Source organism: Callorhinus ursinus, unplaced genomic scaffold (genome assembly GCF_003265705.2).
Source record: "Callorhinus ursinus isolate GAN/ISIS: 27379988/994484 unplaced genomic scaffold, GSC_fseal_2.0 scaffold11, whole genome shotgun sequence".
NCBI lineage: Eukaryota > Metazoa > Chordata > Mammalia > Carnivora > Otariidae > Callorhinus > Callorhinus ursinus.
Genome location: NW_027397073.1, coordinates 59,129,823 through 59,157,447, shown reverse-complemented (window position 1 = coordinate 59,157,447; position 27,625 = coordinate 59,129,823). Strand labels below are relative to the sequence as shown.

The 27,625-nt window shown below is 46.2% G+C and overlaps 1 long non-coding RNA gene across 2 annotated transcripts in view; it reads right to left on the bottom strand.

Annotated features, from left to right (window-relative positions):
- Positions 1–14,823: 14,823 nt before the first annotated feature.
- LOC112835206 (uncharacterized) overlaps positions 14,824–27,625 on the bottom strand; it is a 34,154-nt gene continuing 21,352 nt past the window's right edge. For both annotated transcript variants that reach the window (XR_003211140.2, XR_012380084.1), the window contains one exon: positions 14,824–20,028. This is a non-coding gene — a long non-coding RNA (uncharacterized lncRNA). The remainder of the gene's footprint in view (positions 20,029–27,625) is intronic.

Below are 27,625 nucleotides of genomic sequence, written 5' to 3'. Positions count from 1 at the left end.
ACTTTAGATCCCGGCTGAAGCTCCGCTTCTGGGAAGACTTCCCAGGCCTGCCATCACTCGCCCCCCACACTCACATGGCACCGGGCATTCTCCTTTGACCGCATTGCACATCGTCTTGCAATTACTTGCTCAGCAGTCCTGAATTTGTGGGGGACAAAGACGTGTCCGACTTGTTCATGGTTCTACCCAGCATGCAGTGCACAGTCCTGGCACCTCATGGGTGCACATTAAATAGCTCTGGAATGAGTGGTTGGTGGCCTGTAGTCAATTACCAGGTGCTCTTGACCTGAAACTTTCAAGTACCTGTCGTGTTAAGCTTTCCAAGATACCAAATATCATCTTTATTTTTACTGGAATGTTTGTCTCTGTACTTCTGGGGGAAAAAAATTGGGAAAGTGAATAATTAACATGATCCAAATTGACTATCACAAGAGCACTGTGAAGTATGCAGGCCACATATTATCATCTCCATTTTATAGGTGAGGAAACAACTGAGCACCAAAATGGAAGGAAAGAGGGGGCAAGGACAGCTTCCACCTGCCTTCGGGAGTCAGGTGCTCTCGATTGCAGGCACCACCAAACACCCCATCTCTTGGGGCAGATGACATGTGCCCTCTAGCAGGTTGAGTGGGTTAAGTCGGGCTGGGTCTCATCACTAGCATTTGTAGGGAGGTTCTTCTATTTTACCTCTCATCCTCTTATTGCTTGTCCTCTGGGCTGCCAGAAAGTCAAGCAAGATGGATCACTGCTGAATTAAATAGATGCTGGTGCCTCCGTTTTCTCTAGTTCAGTAAATTGAAGATAAATCATTTTGGTTTCAAACTGATACACTGGGGTTTAGGGTTAGAGATTTTTGTTCTCCTAGTTGATTGGATTTTTTTTTAAATAACATTGGTTCCACTCCTGGTTGAGTAAATGATGAATATTTGATTTCAGCTAATTGTTCAGTAAATTAGCACAGCTCACTCCAGGCATCAGTTCACAGCTCACTTCACCTCTAGCCCCTGAGAAACAAGGCAATTCCCTGCCCAGCACACCATGTCACACCCGCCCAGGCTGGAGCACCTCCAAGCATCAGCGCACACACAGCACATGCCCACCAGGCAGAAGGGCAATGTGGAGATCTTTGCATCAACCCAGCTCAGGCTGCCATGGGCTCCCAGACTTCCCTGAAGCCAGCACTTTCAGGAAGGCAAACTAAAGCTGGGTGAGTCCAGGGTATCCATTGTTAGACGATCCAGAAAAAAACTGGTTTACTATTCCAGATCTCAGCCTGCCAAACCAGCTTTGGCACAAGACCACCAAAGCTCCCTTTCCATCATCTTTTAAGAGGCTTAACAAGGAAATAAGTGATGATATGCTGACATAGAGAAACACGATTCTTGTAAATCCCTAGGACACCTTCTCCCCCAGGGACCCTTTCTTGCCACCAAGGCTAAGTTCAGGGTCCCTTCTCCAGGATTCCATGTTACTGAGCATAAAGAGGAGGCACTTAGCTCTCTTTTTGTAAATTGCCTGTTACCATGCTGGCCTCCCCAACCAGACTGTGAGCTTCTTGGGAGAAGCAGATTTGCCTTAGCTACCTTTCTACCCAAGCACCCGTTCTTAGCATAGGACCTTATGCATCCCCTGCCTTCAGTGGCCTGTGTTTACATACTTCCTACATATACACGTGCTGCTCTCAATAAACGTTTATTGAACTCAACCTAAGGGGGCTATGCCCAGGACAGAGAATGTGGGTTTTTTTAGGGACCCTAACAGCCAAACAATTTAAATCAAATCTTTACCCATGACTTAGTCATGGAGGCTCTATTTACACATTTTGAGTTTTTCTTTTGAGTCTTTCTTCTTCCCTTTACTACTGATCACGTCACTGCCCTGCACCATCCAGAGGTCAGGCCACATATGATATGTGGTGATGGACACAGGTTGACTAATACAAGTACACTCAAAACCATCGTACCCTGTCTGACGTCACCAGTACGGAGAAGCCAAATGACAGGGCCTCAAGTACCAACAGCTTACGTGGGACCTCCCTAATTTATTTCCTCCTCCCAGGGAAAGAGTTTCAGTTGTAACGCAAGTGCATGAATTCAAAAGGCCATTGCCACGCACACTTATTCAGACCTGCATCTGGTTGTCCCAGGGAGCGGGGCCATTGGCTGGATGCAGGGGAGATGGGGACACAAGCCACCCTCTCCGTGGGCATATCGTCCCCTGTTCACTGCATGTGTAGGCAAAACCACCTGCCAAGATAAAGCCCCGCTATTGGTCAGCTTCATTTTCATGTCATCTTAACCCAGGCATGGACTGGCACTACACTCCGGGCCATAGGGCTACGCATGTGAAAGAAAATGTAGGTCCTCCCCAGGTGCCTCCAGGACAAGCCGGCATAAGGGAAATTGTTGAAATCACAGGAATGACATGAGAATACATTTTTTAAAAGGAAGAGAGAGAGAAAGGCGGACAACGATGGGTCTTGGAGAAAGACATGTGACAGAGGGTAGGAGACGTGGGAAGCCTCTGAGAAGGAGCAACAGGAGAGATGAGAGGAGAACACTGGGGCCTGGCTTTGTTCATTCATGCCATGATACAGCACACCCGGTACGAGGCTCAAGAACACAAGGGACACTGGACTCCACGAGTCAGTGCCCCGCAAGGAGCCTGACAGTTGGTGTGAGACAGAGGGGCAGGCCAGGGGGGGAAGCAAGCGCCCAGGACCAGCTCTGCACATGGATTCACCAGGGGCTGATGTCTTCCAGAGAAGAACAAAATCCAAGGCCCAGCTTTGGGTGGCTCATGCTGGCTGACTTGGAGATTGCTCATAAAAATTTTGACTAGGTTAGTTACTCAGTAAAATAGTTCACCCTGCCCTGGCTGAGGCCCAGGTTATATTTGACAAGTGTCCGATTTAGATATTTGTTACCCATGATTCTACAGTATGAATCAAAATGGGCAAAATTCTCGGCACCCCCCCAAATATACTTCCCACACTGTCCCTCTTTTACTAACACCATCTCCAGAAAACAGGTCAGCCCTTCCATCCAAATAAAAAGTATATGTCTAAAAAAAAAAAAAAAGGTATAGGTCTAAACTGACCAGCCCACCTTCCTCCCACAGGGCGATTTGTCTCATTATATAGACCAGGGCAGGCAGTACTGCCTGTGAAGGCCCCTCCCCAGCCTAAGGGCTCGCGGCATGCTATCCTGCCCCTGATGGCTACTCATGCCCCACACCTGAAACGCAGCTCGGATCCTTTCTACCGCTGAGCTTTCTGCCTGGCTGTTGTGGTTCAGTTATCTACAACAGCCAAGATATGGAAGCAACCCAAGCGTCGGTCAATAGATGAATGGATAAAGAAGACATGACACATCATAGAATATTACTCAGCCATAAAAAAGGATGAGATCTTGCAGTTTGAGACAACACGGTTGGACCTGGAGAGTATTATGTTAAGTGAAATAAGGCCAAGAAAGACAAATACCATATGATTTCACTTATATGCAGAATCCAAAAAACAAAACAAATAAACAAAAGCAGAAATAGACCCATAAATACAAAGAACAAACTGGTGACTTTCAGACGAGGGGGGTTCTGGGCAGCTGTGGGGAAGGGGAGTGGGAGATATGGGCTTCCAGTTATGGAATGAAGAAGTCACGGGAATACAGTCAATGATACTGTAATAGCGTGGTGTGGTGACAGGTGGACGTAAGCTGCACTTGTGGTGAGCCCCGCATCACATACAGACTGTGGAATCACTATGTTGTACACTTGAAACTAATGTAACGTTATGTGTCAAATCTCTATCAATAAAAAAAAGAATATATCCAATATATAATAAAGTCTGGGGAAAAAAGTGGAAGAGTGAACGAGACCAATGAAATCTAACAGAAGAGAAACCAGGACAAGGAAAAGCATTTGAGGGACAGAAGGGAGAATATGCAATCTTCATAAAACTTCACTGGATGGATTTGAACCTTTCATTAGCAACCACGGATGCTTCGCACCAAGCTTTTGCTCGTCTCTCAACGATGGCCAGGAGTTCTGCCATAAGACCACCTGTCCTGTCTCCCCCATCCCCCCTTGTGGAAACAATCGGAAGTCCTACCTTGGCGTCTTCCTTCTGGTGTCAAGTGTTTCAAACACATCACCTGTGTTTATTCTCACACAGGAATCCTTAGTAGCCTTTTCTTCGCTTTACATCATTTAAAATGTAAACATTAAAAGAGAAGCAAAGCCCATTTAAGACTAAATAACGCTAGCAATGGAGAGCCCAGGAGGACCGTGGTAGGGCTTAGAGCCAGGCTCGCCGGGGTGATCTAAGGGGAAAGCCTCGGCCTACATGCCCCAAATCGACCCTCAGCCAGTCACCTGGCCCTGGGAGGCTCCAGCCCAGAAAACGGCGAATCATCATAAAGCCCTTCAGTTTCTGGGGTACTCACGGAGCTGGATTCCTGAAGGCGAGCGAACAAAGCGCTGTTCTTTTGGCATGTTTGTGTTGGACGCCCAAGTGTCTGTAAAAGGACGAGTATCTACTAGTAGATTAACATTAAGAAAAAGTCAAGATTAGGGAGAGGAAAAAAAAAATCTGAGAGTCTGTAGCAGTTCAAACGCCGGGCCTAACTGACTCCTGGCCACCGAGCGACTCGTGCCTCCTCCTGACCTCGCTGCTGGTCACCGGGGAGGGGGCGGCCAGGGGTCCCCCGGGCGGAGGGCGACAGCCAGCCGGGCTGCAGGGGCAGTGCGGAGGAGGCCCGCTACCCCGTTCCCCTGCTTGCCCCACCCTCCACCCCTGCCCCTGCCGGCATTGTTCCACCCAGTCAAGCCTGTTCAACAATTTCTCTTCTGAAACAGCCCCTTTGATGCAGCCTCATTCTGTGTTCAGTGACATGAAAGAGATACTAATGCCGATTATCAAAGGCATGTGCTCCAAACCGCCGAGCGCCTAATGCCTGAGGGATGTAACTTTATCTCTTCTCCGACTTCCCCATCCTCCCGCTGTGCAGGGCTCAGCAGGCAAGGAGCATATCTTTTTTTCCCCTCCTAATTTCACATCAGATGTTCATCAGAGTGAGGGGGACATGAATTCATACCGCCAGCTTGTAGATCACACTCAGGAGAACACGCTTCATGGAGCCAAACACCAGGGGAGAAAGCTGACACCCGGGGCTCACCGGGGAGCTGGCTTGGCCGAGGACGGGCCTGCAGGCCTCTTCCTCCACGGGCCCCCTCGTGTGGGCCCCCTCATGGGGAGAGTGCCACCGCACAGTCCCATGGAAACTCGGGTCAGTCCCTTCCTCAGAATGAAAGATCTGGCACTTTCCAGGACTGGGCTAATGCTTTTCCGTTCTGGACATTCAAGATAGGAGATGTCCAACAACAGGGGTGTTGGACACAGCAGGCCTGCAGTGGGATAGTACATAACCATGACAATGATGTGTAGAAGAAAATTTCATGACGGGCAAAAATGCTCATCCTGCATCACTAAAGGGGAAAAGGGAGTACAAAACACTATGTGCAGAATGATTTCAGAATGATGATTTCTGTTTTCTAAAATGAAACGGGGTGGAGTGTGTGTTTGTGTGTGCGTAGAGGAAAGTCGAAAAGGAATTCTACCAAACTGGCCCCAGTGGTTATGACAGAGCAATGGGACTGTACGTGGCTTTGCTTTGATTTTTTTTCTTTGCTTACATATATTTCCTAACTTGGCCACAAAGTGCATTATTTCTCTATGCTATAAAAATGTAGGATTCAACTGACTGATGCATAGTAAGGAAAAGGAAATTGTTCTTTTAAAGAAACTGTCTGTGGTGTAGACAGAACGTAGCCATACCCAAAGGGACAATTTTTAATTACTTATTTGTATTTTTTTTTCCAAAAGAGCCAGTAACAGCAAACTTCTCTGCACCTGCTAATTGGATCTGCTGATTCCCCCACCATGTGGCACCAGCAGCAGGGATAGAAATCTCAATTCAGTTGTGAAAATGAGGTGGCCAAAATGATTCTCACTACCTACCTCAGAGTCATTTTCTCTCAGGCTCTCCAGGGAGGAATGTGTTAGGACCGCACACCTTTATTGCTCTAGTTCTGGGATTAAATGAGGTAATGGAGGAAAATTGTAAATCGCAACTCACAATACAAATGTGGGTCCTTGGGTCTGTTGTCAGCTGTATGGCACCTGGGAGCAGTCCTCGCCCCCACCTCGATTAGCCTTTGAGCTAATTGTCTGTCTCCCATTAGCCTTTCAGGTTTGAGTTTCAGGCCCCAGCAGAAGGAAGGAAGGTAAGCTGTCCCCTCCCCCAAGATCTCACTGAAGACAGCTGGGCCCTGGGAGAGCCTGACGTGTCTGAGAATGGTCTGAGAACGCAGTCTAATAGCAGGACACAGGGAGAGAAACCCAGGGAAGACATAAAGCAAAGATGGTCAGTGACCAGATGAGGCTCTTCAGTATTGGACCCACGGAAGTCATAATTAGAGGACAGGAGGAAAAAGAAAATACTTGTGGGCTAGTATGAGAGTCAAAACTCAACTGGAGTTTCTTGCCATCTAGAAACTACACACACCATAAATATGTGTGTATTCCTCACACACACACCTGGGCCTGACACTGTCTTCTTCATTCAGTTACTGGTTGGAAAGGCTGTATCAGTGTTAGTCGTGAGCCTTCCTGGGCTTCGCAGCATTAAAGGTATCTGCAGGCCCATGAACAAGCCCAAACACCGAAGGCCGGTCTAGGCAGCAGGCTCAGGGGGTCTGATTTCCCACAACTGTACATGAATGGGTTTGCTGCTGAGAATCAATACTGCAAAGGGCGCTTTCTCACCCTAGCTAAACTAATATTTGGTCTCAGGCCCTTTGAACAAAACACAGCCTTGGTTTCTGATGAGCAATCCTATACATGAAAGAACAGAATGAGAGCCAAACAGAACAGCAAGAAATCTAAGTTGATTTCTCCTTCAATGGAGCTGTAGAAAGCAACTCTTTGCCTTGCTAACCCCTACCAAATATGACCCATTCCAGACTGAGCATTCACTGAACATTCCGTGTTCCCGAAACACCGGGACAGCATTGCCCCTGGCTCTTCTGCTCTGAGGTCCATTTGGCCAGAGCAGAGATACCACCCCCCGGCCCCCCCCGCCCCACCCCACCTTGTGGTCCAGGACCCTGCATCCTTTCACTGAACTCCTGACCTAGAATGGTGACTCACTAGGCCACTCTGAGGCTGAACCCCACAGCCCGACCCCGTGGGCCTGCCCTGATCCATGGAACAGTGCTGGTCCTGCAGGCACCCACCTCCCCTTTGCCCAGAGCCCCCCACGGGCATCTGCTGCCCTCTGCTGCCCCCAAGCGGCCAACAGCACAGGCCTTTGAAGGGCCTGGAAGGGCCCAGAAGGCTTCCAAGGGCTGCCCCTCCAAACCAGTGCCCTCCGCAACATGGTAAATACGATTCCAACTGTATGCATTCTCTTCATGAGGTCCGTGCTTCCCCAAATGGAGGTAAAGCTAAGACACACAACTAACTGCATGCCCTTCAGCCAAGGGCTCAGCTCCTGGGATTGTTTTTCCTGATGAAGTTTAACGTAATGAAGAGGAAAAAACACAAAACTACGAATCAAGGGAACCAAGTTCTAGACCTGGTCCTTCCATCTTGCTAACAGGTAACTTAGCTCCCCAGAATGTTTCTTCATGAGTAATACCTTTTCTATCTACTCAGGGAGGGGTGATTTAGGAAATGCACCCTGGAGCATGGGAACACCTTGATGAAAATAAAGCCCTCCCCAGGTAGGATTCCCAGATGAAACACACTTTGCCCACAGAAACTGGAATGCACAGAAACAATGAGTACTTTTTTAGCGTAAGTACATCTCCAGTGTTTCATGGGAAAGACTGATAGTGAAAACGTTTTCACCGTTTATCTGGAATTCAAATGTGACTAGGCATTGGTCTGGGGGAGTTTTGTTTGTTTCTTTTTTGTTTTATTTAGGGAGTTTGTTTTCTCCTAAATCTGGCAACTCTATCCCCAAATGTCAGGCATCCCTATGTGAGTAGGACTAACACTCCTTAAACACCTTCCCCACAGTCGGCTTCCCAGCAACACGATCCCGTGCCCTAACACACAGCTATAGCATTTTCTTATGGGAAGGAATAGAACGAACTCAGAACTCCCAGCTGGAGGACGCCTGCGTATGGGAGGTCTGCAGGCCCCAGTACCTCCTTCTGCTTATGCCGGGCACCTTAGGACAAGGGCACCAGCTGGCCTTGGGAGTTGCCTCTTATCTGGTTCCAGCTAATATTTTTCTCAAAGTCAGAGATGAAAAACACTTTTAAAGCCCCAACATGTTTCAGACATCTGTTACTCATTTTCTTTGGTGGTGATTTTGTCTTAATCTTGTCTAAGGGCTCAAGCATGCATCTGACTATCTGCTTTGGGTTCTAAGCTGGCGGAGTTCTGGAATTGGTGTTTCTCCCTAGATGGGAGACATAATGCCTGCATGTGTTCCCAAAGCCACTGGACACACAATGCTTCATTTCATCTTCAAATGGGAGATAACATGGCACAGAGCAATAGGCCTCAACACTGGCTGCATGCTGGAACTATCTGGGGAGTTTTTTTAAACCCCGATACCCACACCACACCCCAGACCAGTTATCTTGGAATCTCTGAGGGTGGGGACCCTGGCATCGGCATTTCCCAAGGTCTCCAAGTGACTCCGATGTGCATACAGGACTGAGAAAACTGGTCCAGAACAGTGGTTCTCAAACTGTGGTCCCTGGGCCAGTGGCACGAGCATCCCCTGGGAACTTGTTAGAAATGCACGCCCTTGGGCCCACCCACCTGCTGAGTCAGGAACCTGGGGTGGGCTGTCCAGTGATTCTGATGCATCCCGACCATCAAGGACCACTGGCGCAGAGGAAAGTGCAGGCTTTCAAACGTAAAACAATCTGGCCCCGGTTGTAACCCCAGAGCTACCACCAAGGACCTCTCAAAAATTCAGCTTCTGCATCTGCAAAATGGAGGTGATGCTATCTACCTTGTGCATCTAGTGGGGGAAGATTAAATGAAATCAGGTGCATGAGTTGCCTAGGAAAAAACCTGAAAAGAGCTCGGCAAATGCAGTGAGCAGCTCCCTAGTTCACACACATAAAGGGAGTTCCTAGGATATTGGTGCTGAAGCCAGGTGGCCATGATTTGGCACTCGGTCAGCACATGGCACTTCCCTCAGAACAACTCTGTGAGGGACGAGGGGCAAGCATCACAGTCTCCATCTCACAAGGGGAGGCGCTAAAGGCTCGAAGACACTTGCCGGAGATGCCACGAGTCTGGTCCAGGCTGGCTAAGCCCACAGCGGACGGACCCTACTACAGGGCTCTTTCTCTGAACCCGTGTGTCACGCCCGTGAGTGATGCTAATATCCACCCGGAACTCTAAGCAATAGCATGCCGGATTCACACGACAACCTCAGAGGGAGCTGTTATCAGTATCCTCACCGACACAGGGAAATGAGTACCCAGGCCAGCTCCCTGGGGGACAACCTGTGTGGTCACGTGGGCCTCATACATGGTGGAATGTTCTGGGCCCTGCAAATTGTGTAGCTGATCCTGCTTCGGGCAGAGACTTAGCAACTTGCACCAGGCCACCCATCTGGGAGGTGGCAGAGCCTGGATTAAAACTCTGGGTGTTGCTCCAGGCCTGGGCTCCTGGTGAGAACACTCTGGTTCCAAGAGTGAGCACTTCTTACACAGGCAAACACTGAGCAGAAAAGGAATTTCACATGTTACTGGCAGAGCAGGGGAACTTAAAGCACTCTGAGTGCTTGTGAAGGGGGTGACCCGTTCATATTTATGACATTGTTTGCAGAAATGGAATATTAATTTTAAAGTGCCAAAGATGCAGATCTATTTTTGTTTCTATTTATCTGTAATAGAAAATCAAACTCGGTCATTTTTCTCCTCCCACTTCAAGAAAATCTACTCAGAACATTCCCCAAACTTGAGGGTGCCTGGTAAATCACAGCGCCTGTCTTGGTCAGCATGGGCGGCTATCACAAAGGCCCATAGACCTGGTGGCTTAAACAGCAGAAATTTCTCACAGTTCTGGAGGCTGGAAGTCCAAAAGCCGGTGCCAGCATGGTCCAGTTCTCATGAGGGCCCTCTTCCAGGTCGCCTACTTCTTGACAAGTGAGAGGACATGAGAGCTCTCTGATGTCTCCTCATAAAAACATCAATCCCATTCATGAAGGCTCCACACTCACAGCCTAATCATCCCCCAAAAGCCCCACTTCCTGATACCATCACACTGGGGGGTTAGAATTTCAACATAGAAATTTTGAGAGGACACACACATTCAGACCATTGCAAGGCCTATGCTGGGACTGTCATGACCTCATTTCCTTCCTAATGTAAGCAAACTGCCCCAAATTTCACGGTATAGTGGTGTCCCTAGTTGTATAAGACTGTGACACAGATGCAGAATTGGCAACATCCTGGACCCCCTCCTCTTTTCTTCTCCATGACACGACCCTAGGATTCTCTCTTCTGTCCTTCCAACCCTCCCTGTCAGACCCTATAGGATTTGCACAGGTGTATTCACACTTTAACACTGCTATAATCCACATATACTTCTCCCCAGTGTTTGCCATCAGTGGGATGAAAAGCTTTATTCCCATTAAAACACTTTCAGGTATGTGTCAGAAACCCTCTGGGGGCCTGAGGAGAAGGGGGCAGCAGAATAGCCCACACAGGTGCCATCGGCCTTGTGTGAGAGAAAATCAGCCAAAAATCTGTGAAGGAAATCCAAGGGCATTAATGAGCCACTTTCCCTCTCTAATTCTCCTCCCCCTGCCCCTCACCCAATTCACCTTTCAGTCTGTTCTGCCTGGGGTACTGACAGATTTCTTGCTGGCAACTCTCCTCTTTTTGTTGACATATTCAGTATCTCCTTAGGACATAAGCTGGTTCTGGAACATGGAGTTGGGTGGCCTCAGGCATGTGCCACCATTAGGATCTAGAACCCCAACTCTGTTCTTCCCTGACAACCCATCTTCCTTGTAGGTTGGAAGGGTTTTCTCTTTCTTGTTGTCATCAGGGGTCCTGAGCCCTCCCAGAAGAGCAGTATTCTGCCCTTTCCCTGCTAGAGCAGGACACGCCCCCTCGCCCTGTCTAGGACTCAGCAGACACCCCTACACTTAACACCGGAAGATATGGGCTCATAGTCATGAAGGCTAAGTTAGATCTCCATGGCAAACACACCAAACAGGAAGGAGAAAGGAGTGGGCAGAGAAACAAATAGGTATGAGGCAGAAATGTCCCACTTGTGTGTCCCCGGGGGGATCTGGGACTCAAAGTTCAAGTCAACTGTAAGCCAGTGGAAGGTGTTGGGTATTCTAACATTGCACATTCCAGAGTCCCAGCTCATTCCGGCTGAGTTCAATCTAAACCACTTGAAGTTTAGAGAACTATGTTTGAAGAAACCATGAAAGAGAAATTGCAGTTGGAAGCAGGATATGATTAGAAAATGGGTAAGAACTTCAAAAAAGGAAGGAAAAAGATTAAGATAAATTTCAGCCAAGTGTCTGCATTGATAATGAACAGACTCAAGACAACCGTCTTGGGAGAAGAAAAGGGCCCTGGTGGATGGAGACAAGCCCAAGGCTCTCCAGGGAGGAAGGTACGATCTGAGTCAACTGAACGGTTGACGACACTCGAGTGAGGACCAAATGGACTATTTGTGAAGGAAGCACATCTGTTCAAATTTCAGTTTCCAGAGGTGAATGGATAGCTAATAACTAAGTCCCAGGGAAAAAGAGAAGGGAGAAGATGATACTGAATGTCAACAACTCAAAACCTGGAACATAACTAAGGAATATTGTAGCACATCACACAATGCCCTATGCAGATTGTCATTTAACACTTTTCTTCTAATAACCATATGTTTTAGAGAAAAGAGTGGAGTGGACAACAGAAGCCAGAGAATGCACACACAAAAAGAAGAACAGATCTTAAAAAGACAGACCTCAATGCAAACAATGCCCTTAGAGAGTGGTCAAGAAGGTGTAATCCAAAGACTATGTGGTTGTTTAGGTTAGCCTAAAAATAGAGGATAATGAGAAAAGGAAAGTGTAAAAAAGTAATTCTGGAGGTTTGGAATGAAGCAGAAATATTTTAGCAAGGATTTGCTTCGATCAAGTATTCAAGCTGCGTTGCCAAATTCATGATCTGGTCATTTACCGTTTTCATCCGGTGTTAAGTGTAGGGGTGTCTGCTGAGTCCTAGACAGGGCGAGGGGGCGTGTTCTGCTCTAGCAGGGAAAGGGCAGAATACTGCTCTTCTGGGAGGGCTCAGGACCCCTGATGACAACAAGAAAGAGAAAACCCTTCCAACCTACAAGGAAGATGGGTTGTCAGGGAAGAACAGAGTTGGGGTTCTAGATCCTAATGGTGGCACATGCCTGAGGCCACCCAACTCCATGTTCCAGAACCAGCTTATGTCCTAAGGAGATACTGAATATGTCAACAAAAAGAGGAGAGTTGCCAGCAAGAAGTCTGTCAGTACCCCAGGCAGAACAGACCGAAAAACCAAACCAGGATTTTTTTTGACTACATCTGGATCATCTCTCTGAGCCTAAGGCTCTTTGCATTCCTACTCTCTCAGCCTCGCAGGAGACCCCACTCACTGTTGCCCACACATCTCTGAGTGCAACACAGGGGTTCTCTAATCTAAGAAGCAACCACACAAGGCCCTTGTTGTGTGAGACTGGAAGAAATAGGGAGCCAACTTCCCAGCGACATAAGAAAACTCAGCACATAGAATAGATGGGCTAATTTGCAATGACGTGGATGGAACTGGAGGGTGTTATGCTCAGTGAAATAAGTCAATCAGAGAAAGACATGTATCATATGACCTCACTATTATGAGGAATTCTCAATCTCACGGAACAAACTGAGTGTTGCTGGAGTGGGGGGGGTGGGAGGGATGGGGTGGCTGGGTGATAGACATTGGGGAGGGTATGTGCTATGGTGAGTGCTGTGAATTGTGCAAGACTGTTGAATCACAGATCTGTACCTCTGAAACAAATAATGCAATATATGTTAAGAAAAAAAAAGAAGAAGATAGCAGGAGGGGAAGAATGAAGGGAGGGGGAAATCAGAGGGGGAGACGAACCATGAGAGACGATGGACTCTGAATAACAAACTGAGGGTTCTAGAGGGGAGGGGGGTGGGGGGATGGGTTAGCCTGGTGATGGGTATTAAAGAGGGCACATTCTGCGTGGAGCACTGAGTGTTATGCACAAACAATGAATCATGGAACACTACATCAAAAACTAATGATGTAATGTATGGTGATTAACATAACAATAAAAAATTTAAAGAAAAAAAAAAGAATAGATGGGCTACTGCATCTCTCTCCCTGGGATCAGTCCCAGGTCTACCTCTTTCTCAGTGTATGATTTGGAGCACATTACTTCTTTAAGTTTCTACTTCCTCATCTGTAAGACAGGGATGATGACGATCACAGAATCTTCCTCTTTGGATTGTGCCAATGTGCTCTTGCCGCTAGAGGAAGGGAAGACTTGCATCCTTGTAGGGCTTCCAAACATCCAAGAGATGGTGATGCCATGACGACAGGATGGAAGTCAACAATCAAGGGATCAAAACAACTCAATGTAGAGACAGACAGAGCTCCTAATATTCCCAAAATTTTCCATTTAGTTAACTATTCATTCAGAATTAACAAAGAAGTTGAGATCTTAACACCAAGGAGGGGCAAGGCTGCAGTGCCTTGACATGGTACTTTGTTTCTATAATGCCATGCTCTGCTTGGCTCTGGATTAAGAAATCCACCGTTCATTTCTTTTTTACTTGGATTAAATTCATCCTTTCCGGGGTGCCTGGGTTGCTCAGTCGTTAAGCATCTGCCTTCAGCTCAGGTCATGATCCCAGGGTCCTGGGATCGAGCTCCATGTCGGGCTTCCTGCTCGGCGGGGAGCCTGCTTCTCCCTCTGCCACTCCCCCTGCTTGTGTTCCCTCTCTCACTGTGTCTCTCTCTGTCAAATAAATAAAATCTTTAAAAAGATAAAAAAATAAATAAATAAATAAAATAAAAATAAATCTTATAAAATTCATCCTTTCCTTCCTTTAACTCAACTAAATACCTATGGGTAAATGTTGACCAGGGAAACACAGGTTTGCTGGTTTTGTTTTGTTTTTTTTTTTTAATATGGACTAAATGATGTCTCCAACCATCATGGCTTTGCCAGTAGACTTAACTGCCCAAACTGCTCTTTTCTGGGCAGGAATTTTACATACAAAGCAATACAGGATTCTGTGGTTGTGGGAGAAAGTAAGTGTTCTCATTGAACAGCTTACCCATCACATAGCTATCTGTCAACAGGGGCTAGTGGAATGGGTGACGTTCACTTGATGGGAGCAGGCCAACGTCCAATTGTCCTGTTTATCCTGGCGAGGCTCAGAGGGCAGTACTAAACGGACATCTTACGTCAATATGGGGATGGTCTCACTTAAGAATCACCGATTTTTACAAATGGAACATTTGAACATCTCACTCAGAGATGATTATTTATGGCTGAATCAAAGGCTTTCTTTAATGAGAAAAACATCTTTGATATTAGAAAATCTTCCTCACACATGTGCACATTGGAAAAGTGCAAATGCTTCAGAATGTGGGAAGAACACCAAATGGGGCAGGTCGCAGGTCCTATTTATTTCAACCACTTCCCAGCTTGTCAGACAAGAGGATTGTGGTGTCAGAAAGAAGAGAGTGAGACAAAATTTACGTATTTTGATCACATTAGACCCTGTCAGTTTGGCCTGTGAAGTGTTGGGAAGAGCATCCTATGAGCTTGGACGGGTGGCTGGCAGAAATGAATGGTAACATTGAGGAGGTTCTTCCTTAACTTGTGATTTTTTTATCATTTATCAATATTTTTTTAATTGAGGTAAAATACACAGGACACAAAATTCACAACCACCATTTCTGAGTGTGCAGCTCAGTGACATTTAGTGCATTCACATTGTTGGGTAGCCATCAACACCGTCCCTCTCCGGAACTCTTTCCATCTTGCAAAACTGAAACTCTACATCCATTAAACAATGACTCCCCATTACCCCCACCCATCACCCCCATAAGTACCTGGCAACCACCATTTTACTTCTGTCTCTCTGAATTTGACCCCAAGGAGTCATACAGTATTTGTCTTTTTGTGACTGGCTTATTTCACTTAGCAGAATGTCTTCAAAGTTCATCTATGTTTTAGCCTGTCTCAGAATTTCCTTCCTTTTTAAGGCTGAATAATATTCCAAGGATGTATAGACCACATTTTGCTTATCCATTCCTCTGTCAATGGACACTTGAGTTGTTTATACCTTTTGGCAGTTGTGAATAATGCTGCTATGAACCTGGATTTAGAACTATCTCTTCATTCCTTTCGAATGTAAGCCCAGAAGTGTCTTCTTTAATTAGTGATCTTTTATAATGGCTGAAAAGTGAATAAGCATTGATATGATTTTTCTTTCACACAAGAAAATATGCAATGATCTCTAGTGAAATGTGAGTGTATTCAAATTCCATACGTGTGTGTGCTCGTGTGGTATATATATATATATATATATATTGAGCAGACATTCAACTAACTGCTACTTAGTAGCCTGAGGAGTTCTCTAAAATTTAGCAAAAAAGATGTTTTCCCTTCTCTGAACTTTGCCTCTTCCCACAGCATGAACATATGAATTTAAATCAACCAGGGAAGTTAAAACTATAAAATCAATACTGTGTTCACTCTACATTGATGTCCTCCACAATTTTTTGATTATGATAAAAAACACATAACATAAACTAGAGCTAAGTATATTCACATGGTTGGACAACAGAGCTTCAGAATTTTTTCATCTTGCAAAATTGCAACTCTACCTATTTAAAAACTCACCACTCCCCCCTCCTTGACATCCCCGGTAACCACCACTCTACTTTCTATTTCTAGGAGTTTGACTACATTACATACCTCATATAAGTGGTACAATTTTTAAAAATTAAACATTAGACAGAACCTCTAGGCAATAAAGAAATGTATCTATTTATTGACCATTAACCATTGTGTATACACACAAAGAGTGCTTTGGTAAATTTTTTACAAACCTCTCGTTTGCTAGTGATTTAAGAATGCTAACTTCCCCTGAAAGAAAATGACTCAATTTTAGCCAAATATTTGATGAGCAATTAAAGTTTTATGACAGAGGCCTATCTACTTTAGTCAATAAAGGGAAAGTCATTTTGAAAAACACCTGCTATCATTTCAGACTTCTTTAGCAGTTGATATGTCTTGGGGAGAGTTGGCCTCACTTTCTGTGGACCATGTGTGTGAGGAGGCTCATCAGGCTTAAAGGGCCTGGAACACTCGCTCCTGGTTGGAGTTCTCCTCACTGGCTAAGATTTCTTTAGGATTCTTACAAGGAACTAGTCAGCAAGGTAAAAATGGACTTCAGTGTTTTCCGGGTGAGATCGTGATGCTACCCTGGCCTCGCTTCCCCTCTTCTACCCCAAATCACACAGTGGGACCTCTCCCCAAGTGAGCTCTTCTTCCAGCAGCCCTCCTCCCTCACACGATGCCTCCCACAGGCCACTAGCCTTTCCCTCCCTCCCCCATTCCCGAGATCCTCAAGGATGCTCCTGCCTCAGTGGAGCAACTTCGCTACCCTTACTCCTCTTGTCATGGTATGAATGGTACAGAAAATGGGAAAGGGACAGTAAATGTCTTTGCCAAGTGATCCTCCTCCTCCCTTATCCATTCTCCCTCTTCCTCCCAGCTCCCTCCCTATCACGTCCATGGGCTGGCCTCTGCTGGCCTCTAGGGATCCATTTACCAATGAGCCAGTCAACTACCCACAATCGATACCTACCGAAGGCCTGCTAACGGAGGCCCAGGCCCAGAAAATCAAAAGGAAAGAACTTGGAGCAGATCCAGTCATATCACCAGATGAGCTTTGTGACCACCATACCTTCCCTTGGGGTTGAGGTATTTATAGAAGGCATTCCTGTGGAAGGAGCTCCACCCAGGATTCAGGAAGCTAGATGTCAGGTTTAAGATGTGACTTTACCCCACTTACACACTAACAGGTTAGCCTGATTCTATTTTATGGATGCTGGCAGGAGACATGAGCTCCTGGGTCAGAAACAAAGAACCGTATTACTCACAACACAGCAGGCGGCATGAGCATCAACATATTGGCACTAGCTCCTCTTGCCCTCAAGGTCCACAGGAGTGATCCCCGGCCCAGGTCAGTATTACAGGTAAAGTGGGTTTGTGTCATGGCCCAGGAACACTGAGCTTTTGGGGAATCCACTGTCTTCACAGCCAACAGTAAACAAGTCTGCCTTTTAGGGGCAGAGGGTGGGGAGACGTTACCCTCATTTCTCAAGGGCATCAGCAGCAAGAACAACTCTAAAGGTGGCCTGGGGCAAAGAGCAGTCTTGGCACACTCCACAGGCATACATGAGGCCTGAGGAGGACTCCCTCTCCCAACACTGGCTCCCAGGTTCAGCCCTGCCAGTAACTAGTCGTGTGATTTCAACAAGTAATCTTCTGGCTCAATAACATTTCTGGCTCCTCGTTCTCTTTATCAATAAAATGGTAATCCATACCCATTTGTCCCACAGAACCAAAGAACCCATGTGGAAAGTGGGAGGTTGGTAGAATTTTGTGGAAGCAATGAACTGTCTGGCTTCCTGCTTGGGGAAGCCACATGGAATCCCTAAGTCACTCCTGAGTCTCCCCCAAGCCATGCAAAAAAAGCAATATTTTGCAAATAGGTTTGAGGCCCAAGTTCTAGAAGGTCAGTTTCAGCCTATTCTTATGCTAGAAAGCCCAATTCTCCCCAGCTTCCCTCACTCTTTATGGAGAAAGCTCACCTCTGGCCTGATACTGAATACTAAGTGCTCCAGAAACTTCCACCATCCCACCCTACTCTCTACTACCACTTATTCATCCTACACCTCTCACCTGAGAGCTCCATTTCTCTCCTAAAAGGCCACATGCCCTTGAAGCCTCAAAAGGTGACCAGATCTGTGCTGATGTAGATCAGTTAACGGAACCACACGGTACAGACACAGAAGACGTGCTCATCTGAAAACTTCTACCCATGACATCATGTTCCAAAAAAGCATTCTAATTTACAAACCGCATCCAAGCTAGTAGAAGTCTAAACTTAACAAGAAATAATTCATTTTCTTCAAAAGTTTTAGCAAAAATGGAACAGAGCTAAATTGAAATAGAAATCTGACTTCCTTCAGTCAATAACCCATGAAATATACAAATTTCCTATGGGATCCTGAAAAAAGAATCTAAAGGTGGAAACGTTAGGGTTAATGGAGGGAAGCACTTAGATGACCTTCAAGTCCCTCTAATTATACCCTGAGGATGACAGCTGAGCTGCCCAGGCCACTGGCCAAAGGCTTCATCCTCACAAACCACCTTCCCTCTGACCTTATATCTGTCAACACACCAAAATATGTATGTCCTCTGTTCAATAGGCAAAGTGGATATAATTATCCCATTTTAAAGATGATCCGATTGAAACCCCTAGAGGATATGTGACTTACCAAGGATGAGACATTTGGCAAGAGGCAAAGCTGGAATCAGCCCAAGGTCTCCTGCCCCATAGTCAAGCTGCATTGCACATCTGTCTCTGCTTCCTCCAAATTATTTTTAGGAAATGCCTGAATAATCAGGCCAAAGAAGGAAAAGAAAAACAACTCAGTTACTTTAAGGAAGCCCAGGCTGATGGAGACATGTACCACATGCGTAGCTAGGAAGACAGGTAATGCACAGGTAGGTAGGTAAGTAAATAGGTAGGTAGGTAGGCAGGTAGGTAAGTAAATAGGTAGGTAGGTAGGTAGGTAAGTAAGTAAATAGGTAGGTAGGTAGGTAAGTAAATAGGTAGGTAGGTAGGTAGGTAGGTAAATAGGTAGGTAGGTAGGTAAGTAAATAGGTAGGTAGGTAGGTAGGTAGGTAGGTAGGTGAGTATGTAAGTAGGAAAAAACATAGGCATACATATCCATAAACATTTGAGACAACTTAGAAAACGAACCACAGTATACAACAGAAAAATAAATAATAAAAACAATCAAAATTGGTTGAAAGGAACAAATAAATGGATGCCACCAGTCACCAGGATGTGAAAGAGGCTGCCATCGGGGGCCAGACTCAGTCCTGAGTCCCCTGTCATTGTATGGGATATACTTGTCACTGTCAATATAATGTTCATTCAGAGAAACAAAAGCCTTACCAATTCTTATAAAAAGGACTTTGGGTAACATAATAAAGTTCTCCACTGTGCTTTTGCAAAATACCCAGGTTTGTTCTTCGCAAGTACATTTCTGTGTTGGCTGCCCTCTATAAAAGCTGAAGACATGATATTCAATCTTAATTCGTTGGATGCTGTTCTGTGGGAAGCTAAGATAACGAGGTCCAGGGACACAGCTTTCAGATGACCTAACTCGGAGCTAAGGTGTACATGGTCTCATGCCCTGTTTTCTTTCTCTTCACGTCTAATTCCCAGATACAGGAAGAGTTCTCGATATGTAGGCATCTGACACCCCATAAACATCCCAGTTGAGAAGCTGCAGATGTTACCGGAGTCAGATACCCAGGAATTAGGAAGCCAAGCAGAAGAGAAGAGGTGAAAATAAAGGGAGAAAATAACAAGGGCTATAAATGGAAGATTCTAGATAAGATTACTTTTATGGTCCGTGTGAATTAATAAGAGACCTATTCCAAGTGCCAATCACATCAGCTTCTTGAAGGCTTTGATTCTTGCATCCATTTGGAAGTTTCTGCACTAATGGCATCATTTAACTTCCTTATATTTGGTTGGCTGGTTGATCTTCTAAAGTCATTTTGCCCCAAAGTTATTCTCGCGAGCCTGTTCTGTGCCTGCTCACTCTGACACTTCTCCATTCATGGAAATAAATTTCCTCTCCAATTCCAGCTGCAAGCCAGACCAACAGGTGTAGTCTCTGAAAGAATAAGTCAGGAAAGAAGATGTGAATTGAGTAGTGCTTAAATAAATGCATATCCAGTCCCACAAATATTTACTGAGCTCTTTGTATGGCAGGAACTGAGCTGGGTGTCGAGCTTTCAAAGATAAGATGAATAAAGCATGTCCAACGCCCTCAGGGAGCTCACAATTAACAGAGAAAAGTGTGTTGTTGGTACCCAGTCCTTCACGGGAAATCAAGCCCTTGAGCAAACACTTTATCACACACTACACTTTGAGTACTGTGACAAAGGAATAAATGCAGCACGGGTACTGGAGAAGCCCCTTCTGATTCAGAGGATGGGAACTTTTCAGAAGGACAGTGATTGCTTATTCAATCTCCATTCGACTACCCCAGGTCCTTGCCAACAGAACCCTGATTTTTGTTCAGGGACCCATCTATAAGAGAAGGAACCCATGGGAATAAATCTAGTCTAAACCAGTCATGGTAATCCATTCCTCTTGCTAGGGTGGACACGTGCTGAAATTAGGGCCCAGAAAATATGACAGGAAGGAGGCTGGGCAGACTTCCAGGAAAGGTTTCTTTGTTCTCAAAAAGAAATGTCCATTTTCCTCTGGATCCTGCTGTCTGGATCTGATGAATGGAACCGTCAGCCACCTGGGATTGTGAGGCATACTTGCCACAGGGCACTCAGCAGTCGGTTCCCTGGTATTTTTATGTGTGGATGTGTAAATGCTCATGTGTGGGTAGAGGCACTTATCTACAAAGCTGTGAGCCTCTTCAGAACATGGAGGAGGCCTTCCACGTTCCACATCATTTTTCCCTCCCACAGGATATAGCATAGCCCAATACGTAGATGGCACCACCTAAATGTCTTTGAATAAATCAGTACATAGCAAATCTACTCATAGCATTTATTATAATCATTATTAAGGCATAACGTACAATTTTACTAAAATTTTTACAAACGTATGTTTCCAGTATATGTAATGTTTTCCGTTTTTATAATTTTTCAAAATACAACCCAAGACTAATCTAGATATGTACCATCCAATATGGTAGCCTCTGGACACATGTGGCTATTTAAACTTAAATTAATTAAAATGCATTAAAAATTCAGTTCCTCAGTCATATGAGCCATATGAGGCTAGTAACTACCATATTAGACAATGCAGATAAGAACACTTCTACCATCATAGAAAGTTCTATTGGACAGCACTGTTCTAGAGCATGCACTGCCCACCTCCAAATGTAGCCCAGTGTTTGGCACACGGTAGGCATCTAGTAAATAGTTGTTTAATTAATTAATGCATTCTGCTGATCATTCCAGATATTATTACAATAGCCAAGATACAAACTGGCAAGTCCTGTCCCATCAATGAAAGCAACAGAACTAAATATTTAGCATATGACAAAACCAATGCCCACTGATCTGTAGGGATACTGAGTTATCTAGAAAGCCCTACTGGTTCCCTAACTGGCAGATTGCCCTAACAACACATGTCCCGCAACCACAAAGTCAAGCCCAAGCTGAGCTGATGAGCCTGGGCGGATCATCCATTACTCCACGGCCTAGGATGGACAGGTCTGTGGTTTATAATATACCCTTCTATTTGTTTCCGTGGACTGACTGTCCCAAAGGCCGCTGAGCCAATGTACTTTTCAGGGCTTATGCCCAATTTCCCTTCTCTTAAACTTCATCAAGAAATTTCACTATGAATTAGAGATTTGAGATTATTCCCCAAGTCCCAGTGGATGAAAAGGCCTCTTCTGGTCTTGGGGCAGCAGATAACATGCAGAAATGAAAACTAGACAGGTCTGGGTCGAAAGCCAGCTCAGCCCCTTAGCTGTGTGACCAAGGGCACGTTGTTCAACTTCCCCTAGACTCTTGTTTTTTCATCTATACAACAGGGACGTCAACAGTTCTCCCTGGCAAATCCTTTCAGAACATGATGTGTCCGTGTGTGGAGTGTGCTCGATTCCTTCCCAGCCCTCACTGTGCCCTGGACAAACGGCCCGGTCAGCCAGAGGTGCTCCCCCAATGGGGTTGTCTTTCCCTTTCCTTTCCTGGCACAGTCTGCCTGAAGTCCCTCTGTATACAGCCCCTGGCCTGAGGGGCTGTTGTTTTTGTTAATGTTAAGTAATAAGCTTGTAGCTACCAATCAGAAGTGCTTGGAAGGCACTGAAAGACACAGGTAGGGTCTGGGGGGGCCCTGGATCCAGGCTCCAGTAAACAGGCAAGTTCTGACCTTGTCCCTTGAGATTGTCCCCATCTGGAAGGCAACAGCCCTTTCTCATCCTCTGGACACCCCCCTCTGCTGGCTGCTTTGTCTTCCATCTCCTGAAGGCTGCATCTACCCCCACCACTGACCTGTCGCCCCTCTGTCCTTTTCCACGAGCCTCTCCCTGACAGAATTCCTGGAAATTCTCACTAAAATGGTAACATGGGCTCATAAGGGTATGTGCATCAAATAGGGATGCATTTAATAGGGCCGATGATATGGAACCTGAGTCCCTACTTAATTCTCACGCTTCTCACCTTCAAGAGAGCTTCAGATTTAAAATGAGAGTCTGCGCTTATAAAAATGACCAATAATGCGTTTTTTTACCTCCTAAAAATACATTTCAGTTCATGTGTCCCCCTCTGGGGTAATACAGGCAAGTGAGTGATTGTATCCACTCTTGCCAAAGCCACAGAGCCACAGAATTGGCAGTCCACCCAACACGGTATTCTGCCATTTGTCACGAGATTTAGTGAGGTCACCCAGACGCAACATAGCATCCCTCATTTAGCCTTCTTCTACGTATTTATCATAATACAGCCTAAAAAATGCTGTTCTACTCAGTACATTTGAACATTTTACTATCCTTGAAATTACCTTCTGGCTACCAGTTTGAGCATTAGCTCAGTTTAAGCTTTTCATGATTTTATCACCTGGATAATATCCCCCTTTTCCACTTTTGTCCACACTGAAGAAGTCTTAATGGCTTTATTTGCTTCTCTTTGGGACTTTGCCCATCAAAAAGTCTAAAATACATCGTAAATATTTTAAGTCATCTTTAGTATTTTAAAGATGAGTCGGCCTTCCAACAGTTGTTTGTTTTTTTAGTTATTGTTTTAGGGACTTGTTCCACCATTGACCACGATCTTGACCACGATCTCTCCCAACATTAGCGCGGCAGACATTTCCATAGTGCATTTGCATAATGTGGGGCAAGCTTTTGAGAAACAGAAATATTTCATTTTTCATATAAAGTTCTCAGTTTTTCCTTTACATGTGTAACCTATCTACCAATGCTTCACTTAATCGAGCCCTAGTGTTCCCCAGGCTTAAAGAGATCTTGCTTTGAGTAATCTCCCAGAACACAACCAGCTCCAAGAGCTTCTGGGATGTTTCAGAGGTGAAGACAGCCAGGCATTAAATCAGCCTCAGGCAAACTTTTACCACAGTAGGGCTGAATGATTTTGGCTGCTAAGTTTTGGAGCGCAGTATCCGTTCTCTGTATCTCTTCCCTGAGATCAGAAACCAAAACTCGTACCATGCTTTGTCCTCTGCTACTGTCGTCTCTGTAGGACGTCCTTGTTTCTTTGTCCTACAGACATTCTTGTCCCACCGGCGTGAGAAGTCACAGCGCTGTTCTGCATCCCTGCTTGCATCTTCCCACCTCGGTAACAGTGACCAAAGTTTTCCTGCCAATCGGGAAAGAGTTTGACCTTGACCACTCCTGCATTCATCAACAAGCAGTTATGGAGGACATCCTAGGTCCTAAACTCTGCGCTGGACCCTGGTATGTGTATGTATTTAGTGAAAGCAAGCTCTAGAATAAGACATAAACAAATAAAGGATCACAGCGGCCCATGGCGCAATGTCCACAGGAGGGGCCAGGGGACACGGGGACACAGAGGAGAGAGCAAGCACTCCATCCTGACGCCGTGCTGAGGGCCAGAGAGATGGTGACCTTTAAGAAGGACATGAAAGATCAATAGCAACTCCCCAGACCGGAAAAGAAGGGGTGTGGGGCATTCCAGACAGAAGCTGTCATTCACCAGCTTAGAGAAGAGATAGAGCTGCAGAAACACAGCCCAGTCCCATTTGGGACACAACACGTTACGTGTGAGATGTTTGCAGGGGCCTAGAACTGGAAGCATCTGGCAGAGGGTTTGGAATTGGAGTCTAGAGCTCCGCAAAGACAGCAAAGCAAGAGTCTTAGATGCACGACCCCTTGGTTGAAACCACGGCACGGTGAGTCTCAACGGGCAATAGGCATGATCGAAGAAAAATAGACCAGGGACAGCAGGGCACACAGAAGAAAGGGAGGCAGCTCCAGGCAGTGAGTATAGAGGCGGGAGCATTTCTCTCTTTTCTGAAAAACCTCTGTAGGCAAATGTAGAGAGGTGTTCAACAGCCTCACCGACAGAGCCGAGAAGGAGACCCCTGGCTCCCGAGTGCTGTGCCCCCTACGGGCGGTGGCTTGGGTGCTCTCCCCTTGGAAGGGGGGTACCCACCCACTCCCGGCTTCTGTCTCCTTGATTTCACCCTCTGTTCTCCAGAACTCTGACTCTTGCAACTGCTGTTTCTTTTGCATTATAAGTTCTTTATAAGGGGACTGAAAATTATTTGTGGAATAAGAGTTTACAAACAAAGAAAAAATAAAAATCCAAAATATCACTCAACACAGCATCTACATTATTCTACATCTTACAGAAGAAACCATCTATCTTTTAATGATTTTGTTTGTCGAAGTCATGGCTTTGGGGGCATCCTCTGCAACATAAGCTGCACAATCCCAGCACAAAGCTCTTCTCTCTGGTTCTGTGGTCGTCCTAGCCCAGGTTCCTGAAATGCTGTTGACAGATTGTCGGGGAGGTGGGTGACATGGCCTGGAATTTTGCCCGAGGGGTGGAAGAGCGGTGCGTGGTCACCTTTCCCTCCACAAACAGCTAGTGTCACCATGACCTGTCACCACAGAGAAAGAGTGAGGCCTGGGGCCCCGGGGACGCAGTAGAGGATCAGAGGTGATGCCACCGCTCTGCGGGACCCTCAGAGAGGCGAGCAGTTCAGGGGACCGTGCAGAGCCCAGGGGTCACAGAACTAAGGGGAGCAGAGGGTGGCAGTCTGCAGGACCCGTGTCCCTTTAGTTCTGTGCTACTCAGACATCCCTTAATTAAAGCCAAAGAGCAATAGTGCGGGCTCCAACCCACCTACCAGCTTCCGGGAATCCCAGAGAACGTGTATACAGCTCACGAGTCCAGATTTGCTATTGTCAGCCAGCTGTCCCATCACCAACCACCTCCTGTCATAACACAATGCCCTCCCTGAGGCATGAGGCTCTTCCCACACCCCGCCCCCAGCATGGGCCATGCCTCAGTTTCCCCAACACTGAGGTCAGGCTGTAATTTCTATAAAAATGAATTGATGAGGTGAAATTTACAAAACAAAAAAGACAAATCTTAGAAGTGCATGCCAGATATAACGGCACACAGTGTCCATGGGCCCAAGCCCTCCACACACCTCAGCTTGCCTGGGAGGGACAATGCAGTTATCACTGGATGGGTCCTCAACTAATCACTGCTAGCTTCCCACCTGCTCTGTGAGTGTCCCAAAGAGAAAGATGCACTACATGGTTTACCGGCCCACCATGCCATTCGGAAGTACTTTTATCAACATATCATGGGTGCCTCTCTCCAGAGTCCTGGGCCTCTACCTCTCCAAAGATCAGCAAGAGGGAACAGGTATACCCTGTCCCAAACTGGCTTTGTAGTCAGAGTAATAATATGCAGAGTATACTTCTGTTAGTCTATACTATCAGATTAAGCTCAAAAACTTCTTTATGTAAGAACTGAGTCATAAATTCATATTTTTCCTCCCCTAATAAGGCTCCAATAATATCTGATTATCAACAAATCAGAATAACCCCTCAGCACCCTATTGGTAGTGTCCCAAGCAATTTCCCCGAAGTCCCAAGCCGGGAGCTAAGAGAGATGCTCCCACTAGATGTGCTCCCCCAACACTGGGAAAGAAAGAAAGGAGTCAGTCAGGACTTCTCCCCAGAGTCCAGGCCATTGAGATGCCAGCTAGCGAGTACCGTCTGATTCCATGATTGCTGTCCCCATACTTGGCTAACCCATGGAGACAGGCACCCTTTACCCAGGGCGCATGGGAACCAAAGATGTCTGGGGTAGGGCAGTAATTGTCACCTGATTCTTGACCAGATCTGGCATGGCTCAGCTTTGTCACAGGCAAGAACCAAACAGAACACCAGGATAGTGTTCTTTTCCTCCATATGGCTGTGAGGTGCTCCCTGATGAACTCAAGCACACAACCAAGGGGCACTTTGAAGTCTTCCCCCGCCAAACAGAGAGGTAATTGCAAAGAATATCCCAATTTCCATTTAGAAAAAAACAGAAACAACGCTGACAGTTTAAACACAGGCCTCCCCAGCGTCCCCCAGATTCCAGCCATCAGGGGTCCCATAGCACTGAGCCCCCCCCCCCCCACACTCCCTTTCCCCCCCGACCTCCAGCTGTTAGTCTCAGGTCACTGTTGTCGTCCCATTCACCATCCAGGAGAGGGACATGCTCACTGAGGGGCCCACACTTGCTGTGTGGTCATCTAGAAAGCAGCACCAAGCACCTGGAATGAATTGGTTCTGACCCAATCCAGTGCTTCCACAATGGGGAAAAGTGGACTTGGTTCTCTGGGCTCTTGACAGATTTATCATGTGACTTCAGGCCCGTGTCTTCATTAGCCACCTGCTCTGCCTGCTCCAGGCCCTTATAATTAAAGAGTCATCTGGAAGGCACTTGGTATTGAGCTGTGTTGTTTTCACATCAGCTGCTCCATCCAAAGAAAAGCCCGCTAACAGAGCCATGCTGTAATGCACCTGGTGCTCAGAAGCCCTTCCACTCACCTCAGCAAAACACGGCATTGACTTCAAAACGTACTTTCAGAGGTTAAGTGCTCATCCCAATGGTTTCCGTTGCACAGCGTCAAAACGAATTCTAGATCTTGAGTGAAAGGTCGCCTTTGTCTTTCTAAATCTCCATTGGTATAACTTATAAGGGAGCCCCTGATGCACACACCCCGGTGGTTTGCTATATGTACCAGAAATACCAAAGTCAACAGAATTCACCAGCCGAAGGAGCCTCGCCGGTAAGTGGGGACAGTGCAGGGACCCTGGGTTGGAAGCCGTGTGACAAAGAAAACGCACTGAGGATGAATCGGGGAGGAAGCGGGCAACAGTAGTACTGACGGAATGATGGGTGATTCTTCTCAAAGCAGTCTTTCCTGTTTTCATATTGTCTCCATAATAAAATCAGAAGTGGGGGTGGGGGAAGCTCATGGAACTTCAGTTGGACGGCTTGAATGACATCCCTGGCTTCATTTCTGTGGCTCCCTGGATACATCGCTGAAATTCTTGGCATTTCTATTTCTTCATCTGTGAAATGGGGACAGTGGTATACACTGTTGGTTTTGACCCACCAGCCTCCATAACCCTTCTCTGGTAAGAGCACCTCAAATTCACTTTGGGGAATCACCCTCCTCAGCTTCCGGTCCCAGTACACCCTGCCCTGTTGAGTCTTGACAAGACTCCGTCAGTAAAGGCTCTGCCT